Raw genomic sequence first — 19,556 nt, forward strand, 5'->3', positions numbered from 1 at the left:
TTGACACATGAGGATTTCCTATAGCTATTTTATGTTTTGTTCTCTGATAGCTCTGTGTCTTGTTGATTTTTCTTTTTATTTTGTCAGTTTTTTTTTTGTTTGGTGATATTCTATATTTCTTTCCCGTTTGTTCTTTTTTTAAGCTGTGTGTTTCAGTGGTGGCTTTTTCTGTGGATGGTTATCATTAGGTTATTAAGAGAAAAATGTTCATATGTACAAGAGTCCTTTGTCTTATGAGTGTTTCTGCACTCCATCCTCCTTTGCTACTACAGATCTTTATCCTCTCCCCTTTTATGTTATTCACACATTATTCTTGTTTTTATTGTGACCTTGTTGGAGCTTTTATTTGTAGTGTTGATTTGTTCTGTTCTTTGTATCTGGTTGAATAACCCCCTTAAGTATTTCCTGCAGTGAAAATTTTCTGGTGGTAAATTCCCTCAGCTTCTGTATGTCTGTAAAAGCTTTTATTTCTCCTTCATATTTGAAGGATAACTTTGATGGATATACTATAGTATTCTTGGCTGGTAATTCCTCTCTTTCAGTATTTAGAACCTTTGAGTCCATTCTCTTCTGGCTTGTAGAGTTTCTGCTGAGAAGTCTAGTGATATTTTAATGGGCTTTTCTTTATATGTCATGTTCTTCTTTTCCCTAGCTTTCTTGAGGATTTTTCTTCATCGTTGATTTTTTTTTTAATTTTATTATGATGTGCCTTGAAGTAGGTCTGTTTCAGTTGCAGTAAACTCAATATTCTGTTTGTTTCTTGAATTTGAGGCTCTCTTTCCACAAATAATTCTCATCAATTATTTGTTTGAATAGGCTCTCATTCCCTTCTCCCTCTCTTCTTCTTCTGATATACTCATTATTCTTATATTGTTCTTTGTGACAGAGTTATACAATTCTTGTAGAGCTTTCTGATTTTTTTTTTAATTCATGAGTTTCTCTCCTTTTTTCTCTATAGCATTTTAGTTGCCTGTCTTCAATATCACTGATTCTTTCTTCTATCTGGCTTGTTCTATTAGCTAAACTTGCTACCTCAGTCCTCAATTCATGTACTGAATTCTGCATCTCTGTTTTTAAAGTTTCTATCTCTTTGGTAAGGTATTTGTTTTGTTTTGTTCATTAATTTGTTTTCTGACCTTATTAAGTTGCGTATTGGTGTCTTCTTGCATCTGATTAAGTATTTTCAGAACTTCAATATTGAATACTCTATCATTTAACTCCAAAATTTCCATGTGATTGAGATTTTTTTCTGGAGATTTTTTATTTTCTTTCTGAACTATGTCTCTGTATTGTGTAGCCATGGTATTCAATTTCTTCTCCTTTGATGGCGTTTGAGAGTGGTATTGTTAAGAACCCTAACAAAAAAACAACTAAAAATATAGAAAATTTTAAAAAATACAAGAAAAATATAAAACATTTAAAAATTATGACAAGAAGAAAATCCACAAAAAAAGATCAAACACAAACAAAAATAATCCAAAACAAAACACCACATAAAATAAAAGTAAAAAATATAATGTTTGGAAAAATAAATTTTGGTTTTGAGAGATTTCTTCCAGTAGGTGTCACTATATTACAACTTTTAGCTCTGTGAAGTTTCTGGTCTGTCCTCTGCTGAGATGTTGCTGTCACAATGATGTAGGCAGGGTTGCAGTCACATTGGTGGGTGAGGCGTGTTGTAAGGGCTTTCCAGTTTTGGTTTTATGGCTTCAGCTTTACAGTTTTACAGCTCTAGCAATAGTATTCTCAGGCTTTCATGTGTTCCTTCCCACATAATAACAGACCTCAGGACCGAATGTGGAGCACGTCTCCTCCTCAGGGGAGAGAGTGTCTCTGGAGAGCTACCTGGGGGTTCGTCTCTGCCATTCTCCATACAGTGAGATGAGGGAGGCTGGATCTGGGAGCATGGGGGGCCGCACTTTAGCTTTCTGTCTCTGCCAAGTGCAGGCTGCAGGTAGACTGTGGGAACACTGGCCATGACCCCATGCTCTGACTGTTTTGGTTTATCTCCCCTTTGCCCCTATATCTCACCACTCCTCCCAGCAGAAGGAGACCCAGTCACTCTGAGTTTCCCTGTCCATATCCCTCAGACAAAATCCAGAGAACCCAAGCTTCCCTCCTCCCCATAGTCCAGCAGAGAAAATAAAACCCAGTCACTCCAGGTTTGTCTCTTCTCCAAAGTCCACCATGAGTGAATTTTATTGTCTTCCCCCCTTTCACCCTGCCCCATCTTTAGTCCATTTGGTGTGCAGATCTTTCAGGCTTGCCTGTGAGCCCAGCTGGGGTTCCTTCACTGAACCACATTTGTTCAACCTGTTGAAATTTGAAGGGGAGAGATCAGGAGCATCCCTCACATGCCATCACTCTGACATCATCTTAACAAATAATTGCAGATAAGTCAATGTAAATAATAGGGTGATAGATTCAGGCATACAAAGATTCACCCATATGATATTGGACAAACACTCCCAGGGGGCCATGTTTTTCCTCAAGTTTCTGGAAAGCTAAGTGGTCTGTTTTGACTTCAAGTTCCCAGGGTGGTCTAATCAGAATTAGTTTACCTGCAATAGTTTCATTTGCATAGAAATTCTACTCCAAAGAGTGGCATATATTTAGTGGGTATGTAAAACATGCCAGGTACTGTTTCTATAGAAATAGATGAATAAGACATAGTGTTGACCTGTTGAGCTTAAGGAACTTCTAATTTAGTAGGTGAGTATAAGACTCAATGAAATAATATCAATATTCTACTTAAAACTCTAAGATAGCCTGCCTAGTTCCCTTAGTAATCTATGTCAGAAACTCACTCAAATCCTAATACACATACACAGACATACACACAGGACTGCAATATTAAACATCAGCAACTAAGATATTATTCTCTTCAATTTAACCAAAATTTATCTTTTATCCTGCATAGTACACAAAGCATTTTAAACATAGTACATGTTTAAAAAATATTTTAATACTAATGTGAATAAATAAAATACAATTTATTTTCTGTTCTGTTTTACAGGTTAACCTGCAGAACTAAAAAGTATAAGATTTGAATTGATGAGACTGGAGAATTAAGCTGGAAAAGCAATGAACACCTTTTTAATGTTATACCACAAACTGAACTCAGGCTCTTTACTAAGGCGAAAATACCATGGTTATGCCGCTACTACATTTGACACAGCAAGAGTTTCTAAATTAGGTTAGTGATTACTACCTTCCACCTAATCAATGAACAGAGGCTACCATGATACTGATAGTACATCATTTCATAATCATTCAGGTTGATCACAGTACCTCAGACTAGAACCTAGCTGTGCAGATCCTGTTAATAAGACATTGGTCTATATATTTGTTTTTTTATTGATTGGTTGCTCTAAAATCATATTTATTTCACACATTTAAACTTTTGACTCTTCAACTTATGTATTTTATATTTTACTCAAAAATGTTTCTAAGATAAAACCATTGCATTAAATTTACTCTGCATGTTGAGTCTCATTGTATTTTTCAAAAATGGACTCAACAATAAGCCATTCTTCATGCTCTCCACAATGTGACCTTGTCATATTCCCATGGAATCCATTTCTCTTACTCCCTTGAATATGGGAGGTCTTGTGACTACTTTGTCCAGTAAAAGAACTGACATGGCACTGTGCCAGTTCTGAGCATACCTCTTAATTGGCCTGGAGCTTCTGACTTCTTCCTCTTGGAAGCCAGCATTACACAAGAAATGTGACTACCTCAGGACAACAGTGCTATGAGGAGACCAAGCCACATAGAAAGGCCTTGGAGGATAAGACAGCATGCAGAGCAACAGGCCAAGGAACCCCAAGGCACCTGACAAGGGAGGGAAGAAATCATCTTGTAAGTGCATCCTCCAGCTCCAGCTGCCCTAGCTGACATCAGAGGAGCCAGAGACAAACCACCAGCAAAGCCATTCCCAAGTTCCTCACCTCTAAACCCATGAGTAAAATAAAATGGTTGCTTTAAGTTCTAATTTTGAGGGGTTTTGTTCTGATGCAATAGATAACTGAAACACAGACTTTTAGGGTGCTTCCTGCTCTCTTCCCAAACCTGCACTGAATGTGAAAAGGAAGATCTAAGAGATCTAGAAGACAAGTCCGGGTACTCAAGAAGTTTGTAATCCAGTGAGTATCAGAGTGTATTTACTACAGGAGAATGAGCAACAACAAATCAAGAACTACAAATAATAAGTTATTAATGATAACAGAATCATAACAGCTAGAGTCATAAGAGAAAATAAGTACTCTGGCTCTTGGACAACAGCCAGAGAGGGTTTCTCAAAGGTAAATTGCATCTTTGAACCATGGTGGGTTAGAATTGTTAGGAAAAGGGAGGAAGGCCTTTTGTGAAGAAAATAGTATGAACAAAAGTGGTACAGAGAAAATAGACAAAAAGAAAGAAGGGAGTAAGGGATGGAGAAAAAGAAACAAATAAATAAAATGAATTAAAAGAAAAAAAGGGAGATTAAAAGAAACCATGGGAAAACTTGTTTTGCTGGAATAAAGGGAAAATTGGGGTTGGGAAAGTGTATTTTGAGACAAAAACTTGTATTTGAGGTAAAGGAATAAACACAAATACCTATATATGTACATATATACAGTGAGCTCTAACCTAAGAAGCTAGAAAAACCACACAAAGGCTTGATATAAACGCTAAGGCATCACACCATTAATCTGGATGTAGGTTTGATTTTACGAAGTAAAGACATAAAATAAATAAATAAGTAAATAGAATGGTGCCACACTCAGCTTTACCCAAACAACTACATTTGTGTACATCACCACTGAGGACCCAGCTCCGGGAAACCCTGCCCCACTCACCAAGTTTACTAAATCTTGCTGTATTTGGGAATCAAAGAAGCAGATTAGCATATCTGGCAGGCTTCCTGGTCCTGCTGATATTCCCAAGGGACTTTTTAGTTGAACTGATGTTGGAAAATTGGGATATTTTACAGTGTCCCTGGATTTATTTGGCTCCAGAATGGACTTTAAGGATTATCTAGTCAACTACCTTCTACAAGCCAAAATCTATGGTACTCACATTCTGCCTGGTTAGGGGCAGGACTTGAACTCAGCCATCTCCTCATCAGTTCATCATCTTTTTTCCAAAAAATACTGATATCTACCATCAGAGTTCTATCAACATATCAAAGAGGAAGCTTAGGAGAGTGAAAAGAACATCATCAGAGTGGAGTTCAAAGGCCTGGGTTAATTCTGCTATTCTCTAAGAGCTACTGAGCAAGTAAGTTGCTTTCTCTAAGTATCATTCATTATTCTCTTTTAAGAATTATTCATGTGTTCGATCATAGACACAGACTATATACCAGGCAGGCACTGTTCTAGGAGCTCATATAAATGTAACTCAATAATAAGAGTGACATGATATGACTTCCATATTCAAGGCTTACTCTGGTTGTTGTGTTGAAAATAGACTGTAAAGGGCTGAGAGTGGCAGATGGAGACCAGCTAAGTTAGGACCTATTGCAACTATCTCATGAATGATATCTATGGCTGGGATCAGGGAGATCATGGAGGAAGCAGAGGAAAGTGGTAAAATTTTGGATATGTTTTCAATGTAAAGCCAATAAGAATTTCTGGTGAATTAAATATGATACGTAGAGTAAAGAATCAAAGAGACTTGAAAGTTTGGAACTTGAGCAACTAGAAGGATGCAATTACTATCAACCAAGATGAGGAAGGCTCTATGTGGAAGAGGTGTGGAAGCAAGATTTAGAGATAATTTTTAAGACACTTTAAAATTAGAATATCAAAAAATTGCCCAAGGGTGAGAAACTGAGTGAGAATTTGAATAATATACAAATCTAGAGTTTTAGCTGGCTGAAGATATTAATATGGGGACTGATATCATATAGATAGAAGAATCTGGCTTGCCACAATTGTATAGTGTAGCAGCTACAGAGAAAGAGATAGCCTTGTTTCACAACATTTTCTAAGGAGTACAAATTACCTGATTTTGCTCTATTCCGTATTAAACAATCTTGCCTTAAAAAGTGAAGATACTCTCTCAGTTAGCCAACTATAATAGTAGCTGCAGGGAACCTTCAGTTTTAGATTTAATAAAAAATAATGACAAAAAATTTTAAATGACTCAATGTATATATATCATATTACATACTGACTACTATACACATTTTACTAAAATGTTGATGCAAGTATAGATACTAAAGTTAATTTCATATTATTAACAGTGGGTTTCTGATGTCAGCTTCTAGTTCTTCCTTATAACACTTAAAATTTTTTATCAAGTTATATCTAAGAATGTGGGTTACAAGGCATATTTCTCCTGTTTTCCTGTTTTCAAATATTTGCTTTCTTAAGTCCCCAATCTTCTTCCCTACTTACCTATACTGGGAAATGTCTGTGTCATATCATGGCCTTAGTATTTTAAATATTTTTTAGTTTTCAGCTAGGCTTTGGGCCCAAATTCACTCTTAAATTCCAAGCCAGAGGATTACAAGGAGCCTGCACTCTTCTTAGGGTTCTCTGAAAATGCTAAAGTCCTGCCTGCTCCTGAAAGTCTGTCCTAAATTTCTGTGACCTTGGCACATTGTGTCTGCTGTTCCTCTGCTTTTGATCAATTTGATTATTGAGTGTTTTATTTCCTACCTCCTTCCACAAAGTTTTTAAGGTTGATTTCAATCATTCATACAATTTGAAAGGATATATAAATGTATGCCACAGGACAGAGGTTCCCAGTGCTATACCATGAATGGTGTGCAAACATACTGAACTCTGGCAACTACGGAAGCCAGGTGTGGTGGGGTGACAACCTTGGACTGGCTACCTCTAGCCACGAGGAGCTTCCTCTCTTTTCCTTCAGCATACCATGCAAATATAAGTATTTGGTTTCTGTGCCTGACCTGATAAATGTTTGGAAACAGAAAAGTTGCCAGAAACAAGATACCTACTGGCCAAAGTAAATAAGGAACCACAGTAAGATTTGTTTAAAGAAAAAAATATATAATGAAGAAATTATAATTTTCTCTGAGAAATATGAGAATAATTTTTCCAGTGTTCTCCTTTATGTAGTAGATAATGTCTTTAATGATGTCACTATATAGATGCAATGATGAATTTGGTGATGACTCCAAACAATAAAGCATTAGTGCACTACTCCTGGTGCTGGTATCTGATCTGAGAAACATGTGGAATGTCTTGAAGACTTCATGTCCTTTAGAAAATTTTTCATAAGTACAACTTTTCTTTTTTGAATAATATTTGATCATTGAGTTTAAAAAAAACACATTTCCCAGATGAAACATTCAATGCAACTATCCTTCTACATATTTAACAACCAATTAGGCAGAAAGTAAGGTTAATATTTTCTATGAAAAAAATATAATCAAGACATGTATCTCAATGATGAGGCGCCTCACTTGGATGGCCAAGAAATTACTTACATGTAGTACCAATATTTTCCTCTGCCAACAGGCCCTGTTTCAACCTACAGATGGATTAATGGCCAATCAAAGCTTCAAACATCTAAATCTATATAGCATGCCATAACAATTTTAGTTGAAACTTTTTAGACAGGAAGTGCCAATCATCTCTCAGAATAACCAAAAGGCAATTATAATGATAAATTATAAAGATGATGTCTAATTTGGGGGAATATAGTACACATATGCATTTTCTGAGATATTTTCTAAACCCCTGGAGTAAACAAATGACTTATCTTGCTGTACTAAACTATTTAGTATAAACCAATTAAATATCACTTGACATTTCTCAGGGTGGATAATTTGCATACCAGAAGACTGACCTTAAACTATCCTTTCTGGCAATAATATACAATAAGAGTAACTGAATATGGGGGTTATTTCTAGGGCACTTTAATAAAATCCAATCACCAGTAATTACTCAATATAACTAGCATTGTTGAGTGTTTACCATGTGCCAAACTCTGTTCTCATTGCTTTACATTGATTAACTCATTCAATCTTCACAACTCTTTGAGGTAAATACATTAGGAAAACCAGGTATTGTGAGATTATTTCACTGCTTAAGGTCGCATGGTTAGAAAGCAGAGGAACTGGCCCTAGAGCTCACGTTTTCATTGTTATTTTATACTTCCTTTCAGTATAGAAAAGAATTATTTTTCCATTCTCATCACCAGGAAACACCTGTCCATCTCATCTAAACAGTATCATATCATTAACCTACAATTTCAAAGGCAAAAAGAGTAAAAAAGATAAAATCACTGAAAATTACTATCACCCCTTCATCTCTGTAGTCTTCTCTTGAGTTTTCTGAAAACTATAATAATTTTAAAAAAAAATTGTGTTCTTGTTTCAATTTATTTGATAAAAAAGTGCAACTTCTTGATTGACGATCAACATGTTTGGTATTTTTCCTAACAGGACAAAAGCCTGGGTACCAGAGCCTGTATAGGGCCAATAAGTTTTCTATGAATCAAGAAACTCCAGGTAATTATGTTTAATCAAATATCATGCTCATACTTTGGTAAGCTATACTTTAAAAAATAAAGTCTTCAAGAAAACTTTCAGTAAACCCATAATATCCTGTGAAATGAATCTTTGGCCGCTTAGGTTTTTAATGGTCCTTCTTATATTTGGGTAAAAAAAAAATCAAAGACTGTCTTTGAATTAACTACTCCTGTTATCAAGGAAGCCTTGGTGCTTTCTAAAAATTACAAATTAGACTTATAACATTTTAAATAAAAAAATGTTTAAGATATTATATCAATGGTTAATATGGACTTCTATCCTCTGCCAATTTGCTTCCAATCTTTCTATCAGAAAATAGATAATAGCCTGACTGTGGTAGCATAGTGAATGGAGTGTCAACTTGATGTGCTGAGGTTGCTGTTTCAAAACCCTGGGTTTGCCCAGTCAAGGCACATATGGCCAGCAGTCAATCAACAACTATGTGGAGCAACTATGAGTTGATACTTCTCATTCCCCTCATCTCTCTTTGTAAAAATCAAAAAATAAAATCTTAAAAAAAAATAGATAACAGCTGCGGTGAAAGAGAAATCACTACTAACTGGCACTAAAAAAAAGGGTTTCCTGACACAGCAGAAGAGTTTTGTTCACTTCCCAGGGACATCTAGGAGAGGTTCATTTCTCTATACAGAAATGTTGCTTCCTAATGTTAATGGAAGAATCATGTTATCGCACAAAAATGTTTTTATGAGAGCCTTTACAGCAAAGAATTACTATACTTTCTTTTTCAGAGGCCTTTTTCTAATGTTTGGTTTTCTCTCTTGATTTCTTTCTCCAGTTCTGCAAGTTCCTGTTAAGTTTTTTCTTTAGAAGAGAGGATGAGCCATGGGAGAGACCCTCATCTGCAAATGGTGCATTGGCAAAGATATAAGGGGAAAAAAAGAAGTATCAGAAAAAATATCAAAGAGGTTTACTTGCTGTCATGAAAAGTATCAGAAGAAAATGAACTGTGGAGCTGAAGATTTTACTAAGTGCTATCAATTTTATCTACCAGAATTGGGGACAATGATCTAGTTCACAAATTAAGAGCTTCTGGTCTTGGCCACTGGCCACTGAACCCACTGTTTCTGGAAGCTGCTGATACTCAGGGTCACACAGTCTGTGCTCTACAAGGCCTCCTCTGAGCCATCTGCCACTCTTTCCTCTCATGACCATAGGGAAAGGTTGAATGTTTTCTAGACTACTAGAATTCAAGGGCTTGTCTCAAGTATTCTCTCTTCTATTATCTGTCTTTTTGCTTTGCTATCCCAACCTCTGCTCTACCCTGAATGTTGGATCTTGAAAAAGTGGAAAGCATTTTCTGTGGTAATCTTACAGAGTGAGACAAAAGTCTCTGCTTTTAGGTCCCCAAAATCTATCTATACTTTCTCTCTCAACACAGAGTTGGATTGAGGGAGACATATAAGTATGCCCTTACCTTCTTTCAAACCTTCTCTTTATGCCTCATGTTCTCGTGAAGTTACTCTACCCCACATCTCTGCATGGTGGCAACATCCTTTCCCCCCTTTCAACAGGCATGCATTCATACTTCGGTCAATTATTTTCTAGAAATCTCCAGACACTTGAATTCAAAGAAGAGCAATGATTCCTTTCTTCTCCTCTTCATTTCTGCAGTAATGTCCTGTCCTGAGGACGATGCATATAGAAAGTCCCCACTGATGGAACCATGAAAATAAAAATGCACAGTAAAGATTCTAATTAGCACTCTATGATGAGTATGCAGCAAGTCTGTTTTTCTGCTAAGTCACCAACTACATTTGGTACATGATTTATCCTCTCCCAGCTAACATATGTTATCAGTCATGTAAAGATCAAAGGGGTTATTTATAAATGTAATGGGAGATTACAAAGAGACTCTTACTCTCTCGACTTTGGTTAGGTTACCTACTCACATTCCAAAGTAAGCTGCTATGCTATCAAAGTAGGACTCGTAAAAATGGTGGTACAGAGTCACTTTGTGACCTTTTTATTAACCTTCCCATTAACCCTGTGAAGTAAGTTGGGGAGTCTAAGACAAGAGATTTCTTACTTTGGAGAGAACTATTGATGTGCTGTGAGGCCCACCAGGGGTAGAGGGACTAATACAGAAAGCCTCAAAAAGCCTTGCATAGTTAGGGCATATGGAAGATCATGGTCTGACTAATACCTGAGAGATTTAAAGGATAAGAAGCAGCAGAGTAGAAGGCCATGCTTTGGGAAATCAAGTGTATTTTCCTGTGGATGGTATGTGTATATGGAGAGAAAGAGAAAAAAAAGAGGATGAAAAAGAGAGACAGAAAAAAGAAGAGAGGGAGAAAACGAGGGAGGGAGGAAGGGCAGCAGGGAGGGATAGAGGGAGGGAGGGAGGGAGGGAGAATGGAAGGGAAGCCCAGGCCTGGAATCATATTAAAGAAATTTTGGCCAAAAAGAACCACCTAGCTGGGTGTTGAAAGCCTAACACAGAGTTGATGTGGAGGCGGTACCTCCATCACCTATGTCACGAAACTGTAGGTGAGAGCTTCAATGAGGGAGGGGTGTCTGAAAACCCTGCAAGAGTGGGCTTAGCTCTGAATATCTGCCAAGACCAGGGCCAATGGCAATTCATAACAGTGCTGCCAAGTATACTTCTCCTGACCCTTAGCTTTAGCTCTTCTCCACATTTCCAACTTTAACCTTCAGTCCTCAGGAAGCCAATGGTGCCTGGATAGTGGAGGAGTAAAAAGGAAGTGCTGGTAGGCAAAAATAGAGAAAATGAAAACGCTGCCTCTTTGCAGCTATAAGACTTTGATCTGAAATAGCCCCTAAGGGAAAAACTTCAATTTTAAAATGAGTGGAATTTTGATTATTATATAGTGATATACATAATAATTCATTACCTGAAATGCTTTGAAAAAGATTGGAGTGTTTTTTTTTAATAAGAGAGTGAGAAGATGAATGAGTAAATAGGCCTATACAGACTTTGACTGAAAGGCAAGAAAGGGCTCTGGCCTATGGCTCAGTGGATAGAATGTCGGCTGGGCATATGGATATCTCAGGTTTGATCCCCAGTCAGGGCACACACACAGGAGAAGCCACCATCTGCTTCTTCCCACTTCCTTCTCCCCCTTCTCTCCCTCTTACCCTTCCACAGCTAATGGATCAATTGGCTCAAGGGTTGCCCTGGGCACTGAGGATAGCTCAGTTGGTTAGAGGGCATCAGCCTCAGGTGCTAAAAATAGCTTGGTATTTGAGCATCAGCCTCAGATGGGGTTGCCAGGTAGATACCAGTCAGGGCAATGTGGGAGTCCATCTCACTATCTCCCCTCCTCTCCCACATCTATGAATCTGCTTTTAAAATAGCTCAATTTTAAAAATAGAAAAAGATTTGAACAAAAACTTCATCAAAGAGAACATAGGGAGGAAAATAAACATATAAAAACATGCTCAACATCATTAGCCATCAAGGAAATGTAAATTAAAACCAAAATGATCCCAATGTGGATACCCCCGGGAGGTCACTCTCCCCAGGGCTCTGTCCAGGTGGTGAAGGGGAGCATAGGGCTCTGCCCCATGATGTACAGTCCCTTTCCACAACGTTGGAGAGAAAGCTGGGCCCTGAGTCTGCACCTGCATATCCCTACAGCTTCTCTGAGTCCTGTGGACAATGACTGAGGAGACAAACCATGCAGGAGACATTTACTAAAGTTTAAATCTTATAAATTTAAGATTCTAAATATGAGCCTAATCCTTTGTTCTGTTTTTTATTCAGAAAAAAAAACCCAAAATGAAATATGACTACTGATCCATTAGAAAAACTGAAATTAGAAATAATAATACAAAGTACAGACAAGGATATAGAATAAATGGAACTCTGACATATTACTGACAGAAATGTAAAATAGTACAGCCACTCTGAAAACTGTTAGGCAGTGTCTTAAAAAGTTAAATACATGACTCAACAAAGTTAAATACATGACTCAACAATCCTACTTCTCACTATTTTCCTAGAAAAATGAAATTTATATTCACACAAAAGCATATAAAAGTTTATAGAGGCTCTATTAATAATTGCTAAAAATGGAAAATAAAGCAAATGTTCACAGGAAAAATACCCCATGGCATATCAATAAAATAGAATATACTCATCGATAAAAAGGAATGACTTAGTAATACCCAATCTTAAAAGCATTATTGCAAGTGAGAGAAGACAACCTGAAAAGATTGTTTATCATATGATTCCATTTACAGGACATTCTTGAAAAGATAAAACTCTAACGATGGAGAATAGATCATTAGTTCTGAGGGGTTAAGAATGAGGTGAGAGTGTGACTATGGAGAGATACTGAGTACAAGGGAGCTTAGGGGGCAGTGGAAGTATTCCATTTCCTGATTGTGGTGGTAGTTATATAAATCTACACCTAGAATTGCACACCAAAATAAAAGGTCAGTTTTACTCTGTTAATTCAAAATTAATATAAAATAAAGGAAGGGGAAGTAGTTGAAAAATGTCTTATTCACTCTCTACTTTCTGGTAATAGACAATTGTTTGCCCAAAACTGCTAGCCAGGCTAAACTGTCCTACCAGACCTGCATTAAATCGTCTAGCTGAGATGTGTCTCTTAATTACATAGACACATTACGGAAGGTGTTTTCCAAGAATTACAAAAGAACCTCCAAAAAAATTTGCCAGAATAAGAACTGCAAAAAACCCCAAACAAACAAACAAACAAAAAAAAAACCCCAAAACTCAGGGAAGCCAGGTTTTACTATTGTTGGCAAGCTTAATTTCCAAACCAAACTCTGTCAATTATAAGATAACATTTACATGGGATTGGGACAATTTCCTTTTCCATGGAGAGAATGGACACTCACCTATTGCTAGTTTAAATACATCAAACTGAATGTTATTTCTGTTGGGAAATAAAAATCTCAAATTTATTTCTCAATTCTAAATTCAAAGTTAACTTTACAATTATAAAGACTGCAAATCTGGGCTTCTTTTTAGAAGCACCATGATCACATGAAGGGCATTTTGGGGAAAAAATGCACAGAAAGCCAATTTTTTGTTCATATATATGGGTTGGTAAAATACATATAATTTCTTTGCTGTAATAATGCATAAAGTCTCAATGAAAATATAAATATACATTGTTAATTTGTTCTTGAAATGAAAACATTAGGAAAAGTATATTCTTTATTAAAAATAAAAATAATGAAAGGAAATCAAGAACAAGGCCATTTTTTTAATGGCAAGTAAAACACATCAATCCTCAGAGAAGGTGGTTTGGCTTGAAGAAAAACGTCTGAGTAGGTCAAAGACGGGAGAATCTCATCCCGCCCACGTGGTTCCTCTCCTTACGAATGTACTGTACTCCCAGTTCGGTAAATGTTCCTAGTCTAATTTTTGTCCACTAAAGCAAACCAAACATTCCAGCTCTGCTCCTCCTCTTCTGCTTTGCTCATACAGACACAGCCAAGGTGAAGACATGTTCTGATAACTGAATAATCACGCACGGCAAAATATTCCGAAGCCCCGTTATTTTACAACTAACGTGTTTCAGAATGTTTAGGACATGGCATTTACACTAAAACAATGTGCTGACTCGGTGGTTTGAAGGAACGAATCAAAGTAACATGTATGTATGTGTCTGATGTGCATGCTTACCTATCTATGGACGGAAAGCCTTCTTCCTCATAGCGCGACAGATGGGTGAAGGAAGGGACTGCTGCTCTCCTCCATGGCAGGACCGTCCAGAGTCAGCATAGCCAGTTATACTTCTCAGGGAAAGGGAGCCAATTTATCCCGAACCTTTGCAGCTGAGCTGCGAACCTGTGCAGATCTACTGCCAGCACTGGCCACAAACACACCTACTTCCCCTTGATCCCTGATATAGCCACAGTTTTTTAGATAAGCACACTAGTGATTAGATAAAAATACATAACAGTAACATACCTAGCAAAAATACTTAATAAAGATAGTTAACAAAGTCCAAAAATAATAGCACCAAGCATGAGAGGCTGGTAAATTCCTTTCTCTCTACCACTGCCTCCTGTTCCAAGTTTTGTAATATCGAAGTCACGTGATAGGGGAGATTCTTTCCCTTTGGGAGATTTGGCTCCTTATTCTCAGGCCTTTACCATACAGGCTTTCTGTATTCCACATGCACTTAAAATAACAATATCTATTAACTGTACACAACTTGTACTAAGTACATACTTTAGATGTTATTTCTTTGATCATTAGAACAGCCTTAAGGCATAGCTTTCATTATCCCCCTTCCATGAATAAATAAGTTAAGGTTCAGGGAGGTTGCATAAGTGATCATGGAGTGTCCAGCCATGACACAGCGGATTCTAGCTGAGCTCTATGTGACACCATGCTGCTTGAGGCCCACGGGACTCATATAGACAAGGTAACCATAGGTCCTTGTTTGCTCTGGACAGTCCAGATGTATGTTGGTTCTCTCAGCATCCCATCTGACATGGCATTTGTCCTTATCCTTTTTCACTTTCAAAAGCATCCCAGTTTTGATGATAAAAGATGGGGTGGCCCCCTGCCTTCAGAATGCAGACTGATATCACGTGTGGCTTGGTTTCTTCCTTTCTCTCCACTTTACCCTTAACTGATCCCCCCCCCTTTTTTTTTAGATAAGACCTACAGTCTCTCTTGAGGCTCTCCTTCCAAGCTGGTCTGCCAATAGCTCTTCCCTATGTCAGAATTTTATAATGAAGTTTAGATATGCCTACCAAGAGACCCAAGCATAAGAGTGCTATTGTTGGCTATTGGAAAAAAAAAATAGTTAATGAGAATATCCAAAATCATGTCTCCATTAGTTTGACAAGGATTAAAAAGGAAAATTGCACTAACATTTATGGAATGCCCATAAGGCAGCAACGGTACACCAATACTTTCATATGCACAAATTCTTCTTCTTGCCAATGAGAAAACTGAGATCCGAATAGATTAAGTAACCTTCCCAGCTTGAATAAGATCCTAACCCTCATGGGTCTGACTCACATGCCTCACTTTCCTTTCAACATGCTGCCTCCTACATAAATGTGGATATAACACATTCAAGTATTAATGTAAAAATATTGTCACTGGATTAAGTAAAATTCACATTTTTATATTTAAAAAATTTTTATTTATTTCCAAGGCATTTTTGACCGAAATGCTGTATTCTGTGTCACAAAGCTATGAGTTGACATAGGATGAGCTTGTGGTCACCAGACCTATATTTATTCCTCCTTTTGTTTCCTATACAGAATTACCAGTGATGTGTGTGCCTTTGTGATCAGCTTCAGATGCTTTGGTTTAGGATTGGAGCTCTTTTATTGGTAGGGACAATTCTGTCAATTAGTGTATTTTTTTTTTTGCTTTTTTTTTTTCTGAAGCTGGAGACAGGGAGAGACAGTCAGACAGACTCCCACATGCACCCGACCGGGATCCACCCGGCACACCCATCATGGGGGGCGACGCTCTGCCCACCAGGGGGCGATGCTCTGCCCATCCTGGGCGTTGCCATGTTGCAACCAGAGCCACTCTAGCGCCTGAGGCAGAGGCCACAGAGCCATCCCCAGCGCCCGGGCCATCTTTGCTCCAATGGAGCCTTGGCTGCGGGAGGGGAAGAGAGAGACAGAGAGGAAGGTGCGGCGGAGGGGTGGAGAAGCAAATGGGCGCTTCTCCTGTGTGCCCTGGCCGGGAATCGAACCCAGGTCCTCCGCACGCTAGGCCGACGCTCTACCGCTGAGCCAACCGGCCAGGGCAATTAGTGTATTTTTAAAATGAAATTAGAAAGAATGAACAAAGTGAAGCTTCCCTTTAATACATAACACCAGCACTTCCTTACCATCCCCTGACAATCGACAATCAAGCATTTGGGTTATCAAAAATCATTCCTTGAATGGTTTCTTTTAGACATACATTTTACCTAAAAAAGTCCATGAAAGCCCTGGCCGGTTGGCTCAGCGGAAGAGCGTCGGCCTAGCGTGCGGAGGACCCGGGTTCGATTCCCGGCCAGGGCACACAGGAGAAGCGCCCATTTGCTTCTCCACCCCTCCGCCGCGCTTTCCCTCTCTGTCTCTCTCTTCCCCTCCCGCAGCCAAGGCTCCATTGGAGCAAAGATGGCCCGGGCGCTGGGGATGGCTCTGTGGCCTCTGCCCCAGGCGCTAGAGTGTCTCTGGTCGCAACATGGCGACGCCCAGGATGGGCAGAGCATCGCCCCCTGGTGGGCAGAGCGTCGCCCCTGGTGGGCGTGCCGGGTGGATCCCGGTCGGGCGCATGCGGGAGTCTGTCTGACTGTCTCTCCCTGTTTCCAGCTTCAGAAAAATGAAAAAAAAAAAAAAAAAGTCCATGAAAAAAAAAGAGCTTTCAGCTTGTTGTGTGTACTAAAAGAGCCTTCAAAGGGCACTGAGCTGAAGTAGAGAAGCACAAGCCAGAAAGGTCATATTTCCATCAATTGCCCAAACTGCTCAGTGACAGCTCAAACGCAGCCTCGGCTACTTTTCCTCACAGTTTACTGTCAGCAGCCTTGAGGCGGACTGTGGATCCTTGTCAGAAACAAAAGGCATTTTAATCTTCTTATATTTTGTTTGAGAACACAACTCCCATGTGAATTTGGTGGTAGCCCTCAATAAAACCCCCTCCATTCTTCCCAACCCTCCTTATATACAAAGATGCTGCTTTGTGGTCCCTGTGGCACTTTTTTGAATCTGGGAACACTCCAGCTTGTGACTCAGAATGTTTCAGCAGCCAAAACCAGGGCACTGAGCATCTCTGGCCCAGCTGCTGAAATAGCCTGCCGTTAGCCAGGCTACCCCCTGGATCCTATCCTTTACCTCCAGAGAAATTAACAGGAAACATAAAGATATGATATCAGGACTTGGGACCAAGGAAAATGGTCAAATAAACCAAGAATTGCTCGGTAACCTTTCCCACAGTAGAACCTCAATCCCCTCAACCCCAAACTGGAAACAGAACTTTAAAAGGTGCATTATGTAATAGATAAAATGATGGTCAGGAGAATGGATTTTGGTCCTGGCTCTGCCGGCACCTTGCACTGTGACCTTGGGAAAACCACTCTAATTCTCAGATGTTCAGCAACTTCATTGTCAAACTCAGGTATACTCCATGCTTTCTGTTTCTTCCAGCACAGGAACTGTAGGATTTTCTGATTAACCTGTTCTTGCTAATGTACCACTGAAACAAGGCTAAGTATGCCATGGCCTTCTTCACCCTCTCCCCACTTCTAGTGACCTCTTTCCCATCCCTGATCCATGTAAACATCAAGCATAGTTTTGCTGTGTCTGTCTCCCATGAAATGGAGAGAGCTCCTTGAGGACAATGTGTGTCTTATCCGTGTCTTCACTCCTTTTGGATCAGGCATGCGGTATGACCCAGAGTAGGCACTAAGCAAAAGGAGCTCACCTGTGTCCTGGCTAGCCGATGGCTGTAATCAAATACCATTTAAGAAGGGAGGATGGCATATGTGATTGTCAGCAGTAAAGTAAGTTACTGTAGAACAGAAAGTAGCCTGTACTGCCTTTAAAATCTTAGCCCAACATTGCCTTCTCTACCATTTTAAGGACAAACTTTATTCATCATGTAACAGTCTAATCAATGTAATCATAGGCTATTTATTTTATTTTTAACTTCCTCAACACTGTGTGTGTATGTGTGTATGTGTGTGTTGAGAGAAAGAGACAGACAGAGACAGAGAAAGAATGCACTGCCCCTAGTTGTTAACATTTCAGCTTGGAAATACTTTTCCTACTGTGTCATTCACATAGGTTTCACACCCTCAAAAAATAAAAACTGGCCACAGCTACTGTTCTCCATGTCCTAACCCTTTCCTACTTCCTACTACTACAGTGCATAAATTGAGCTCATTAATTCATTTGTTAATCAACAATCTTAATGGAAGAACTAAAATTTCAAAGGCTAAGATTTAGGAAAATGAGAAAAAATGGTGAATCAATAACATGGGTGGGTCACTAAATAATATTCTGTTCTAATTTGATTACCCTTGCTCAGGCTTCTGGTGAGTAAACTGTGACAGTCAACATACCAGATTCCCCAAATTAAACATACTTCTCTATAATTAAATATCACAACTTCATTGTTCCGATAACAAAATTGAAATATTTTCCACCATCATAATATCCTTAACAGATAATGTCATTGGAACAGAATGATGTTACCACATGATAATAGGCTCTCGACGCCAAAGTCAAGTTACACTGTTTATTTTCAAAGTAGATCATTACATTGACTTTTTTTCCATTACCAAGTGATTGATGCAGCTTTAAAGGTGACCAACAAAAATTTCATCCAAAAAAAAAAAATCTAACGATGGGGTTCTGTGCTGAATGATTCAAATACCAAGGGAGATGCCACATATAGCAGCTCAGAATCCATTTAAAAATTAACCTTTGCCAAACCTTCAGCAGCGGTTTGCTCTGCAAAATGAGAGCAGCTGTCAGAGGCCCCAAAGCGCCTCAAAACATAATAAAACCTTGTGTTGATATAGTCCATCTCTTGATAACTATGGAATTCTGGAATAGAGCAGCCGCCAACAGAGGGACTGGTGTACAGCTAACAGATACGAGCCAACTCATCTTGACAAGCAGGCTGAAGAAAGGTGGCTCTACAAACGCCAGGCCCTGCAAACAGGCCCTCACCAAAAACCAAAGAAAAGCCTTCCCACATGCCTCCAAGACCACTGCCGTTTCAGTCACTTGGGGGGATACAACTCTATCGGTGAGGTCATCTTCAAATACTAGAGACAAACAATGGATACCTTTCTCTGAGACTCAGCACCTACACAAAGAAAGGCCTTTCAGCGGGAACACGCTCAGTACAAATGACTGCGTATCACCTTTCATCTCCTTCCTCCGGAGGGAGGGCAAAGGGACAGGGGTGCTATCTCAAAAATAAAACTGCTAGGTGACTCGACTTGGACTGGTTGACTTTTAAAATCAAAAGTGGCATTGAAAAAATATACCAACTTCTGTACACTTTTTATTATAACAAATATTTCACAGTGAGGCACTGTGCTGAGGGCAGCTGGAGGAAGAAAAAGAAAACAACAGA

The 19,556-nt window shown here is 38.8% G+C and overlaps 1 non-coding gene across 1 annotated transcript; it reads left to right on the forward strand.

Annotated features, from left to right (window-relative positions):
- Nucleotides 1–11,956: 11,956 nt before the first annotated feature.
- LOC136332781 (small nucleolar RNA SNORA73 family) lies at nucleotides 11,957–12,162 on the forward strand. Its single transcript, XR_010730919.1, has one exon. It is a non-coding gene; the product is annotated as a small nucleolar RNA SNORA73 family (small nucleolar RNA).
- Nucleotides 12,163–19,556: the final 7,394 nt, after the last annotated feature.

The sequence above is a fragment of the Saccopteryx bilineata genome, chromosome 3 (assembly GCF_036850765.1).
Source record: "Saccopteryx bilineata isolate mSacBil1 chromosome 3, mSacBil1_pri_phased_curated, whole genome shotgun sequence".
NCBI lineage: Eukaryota > Metazoa > Chordata > Mammalia > Chiroptera > Emballonuridae > Saccopteryx > Saccopteryx bilineata.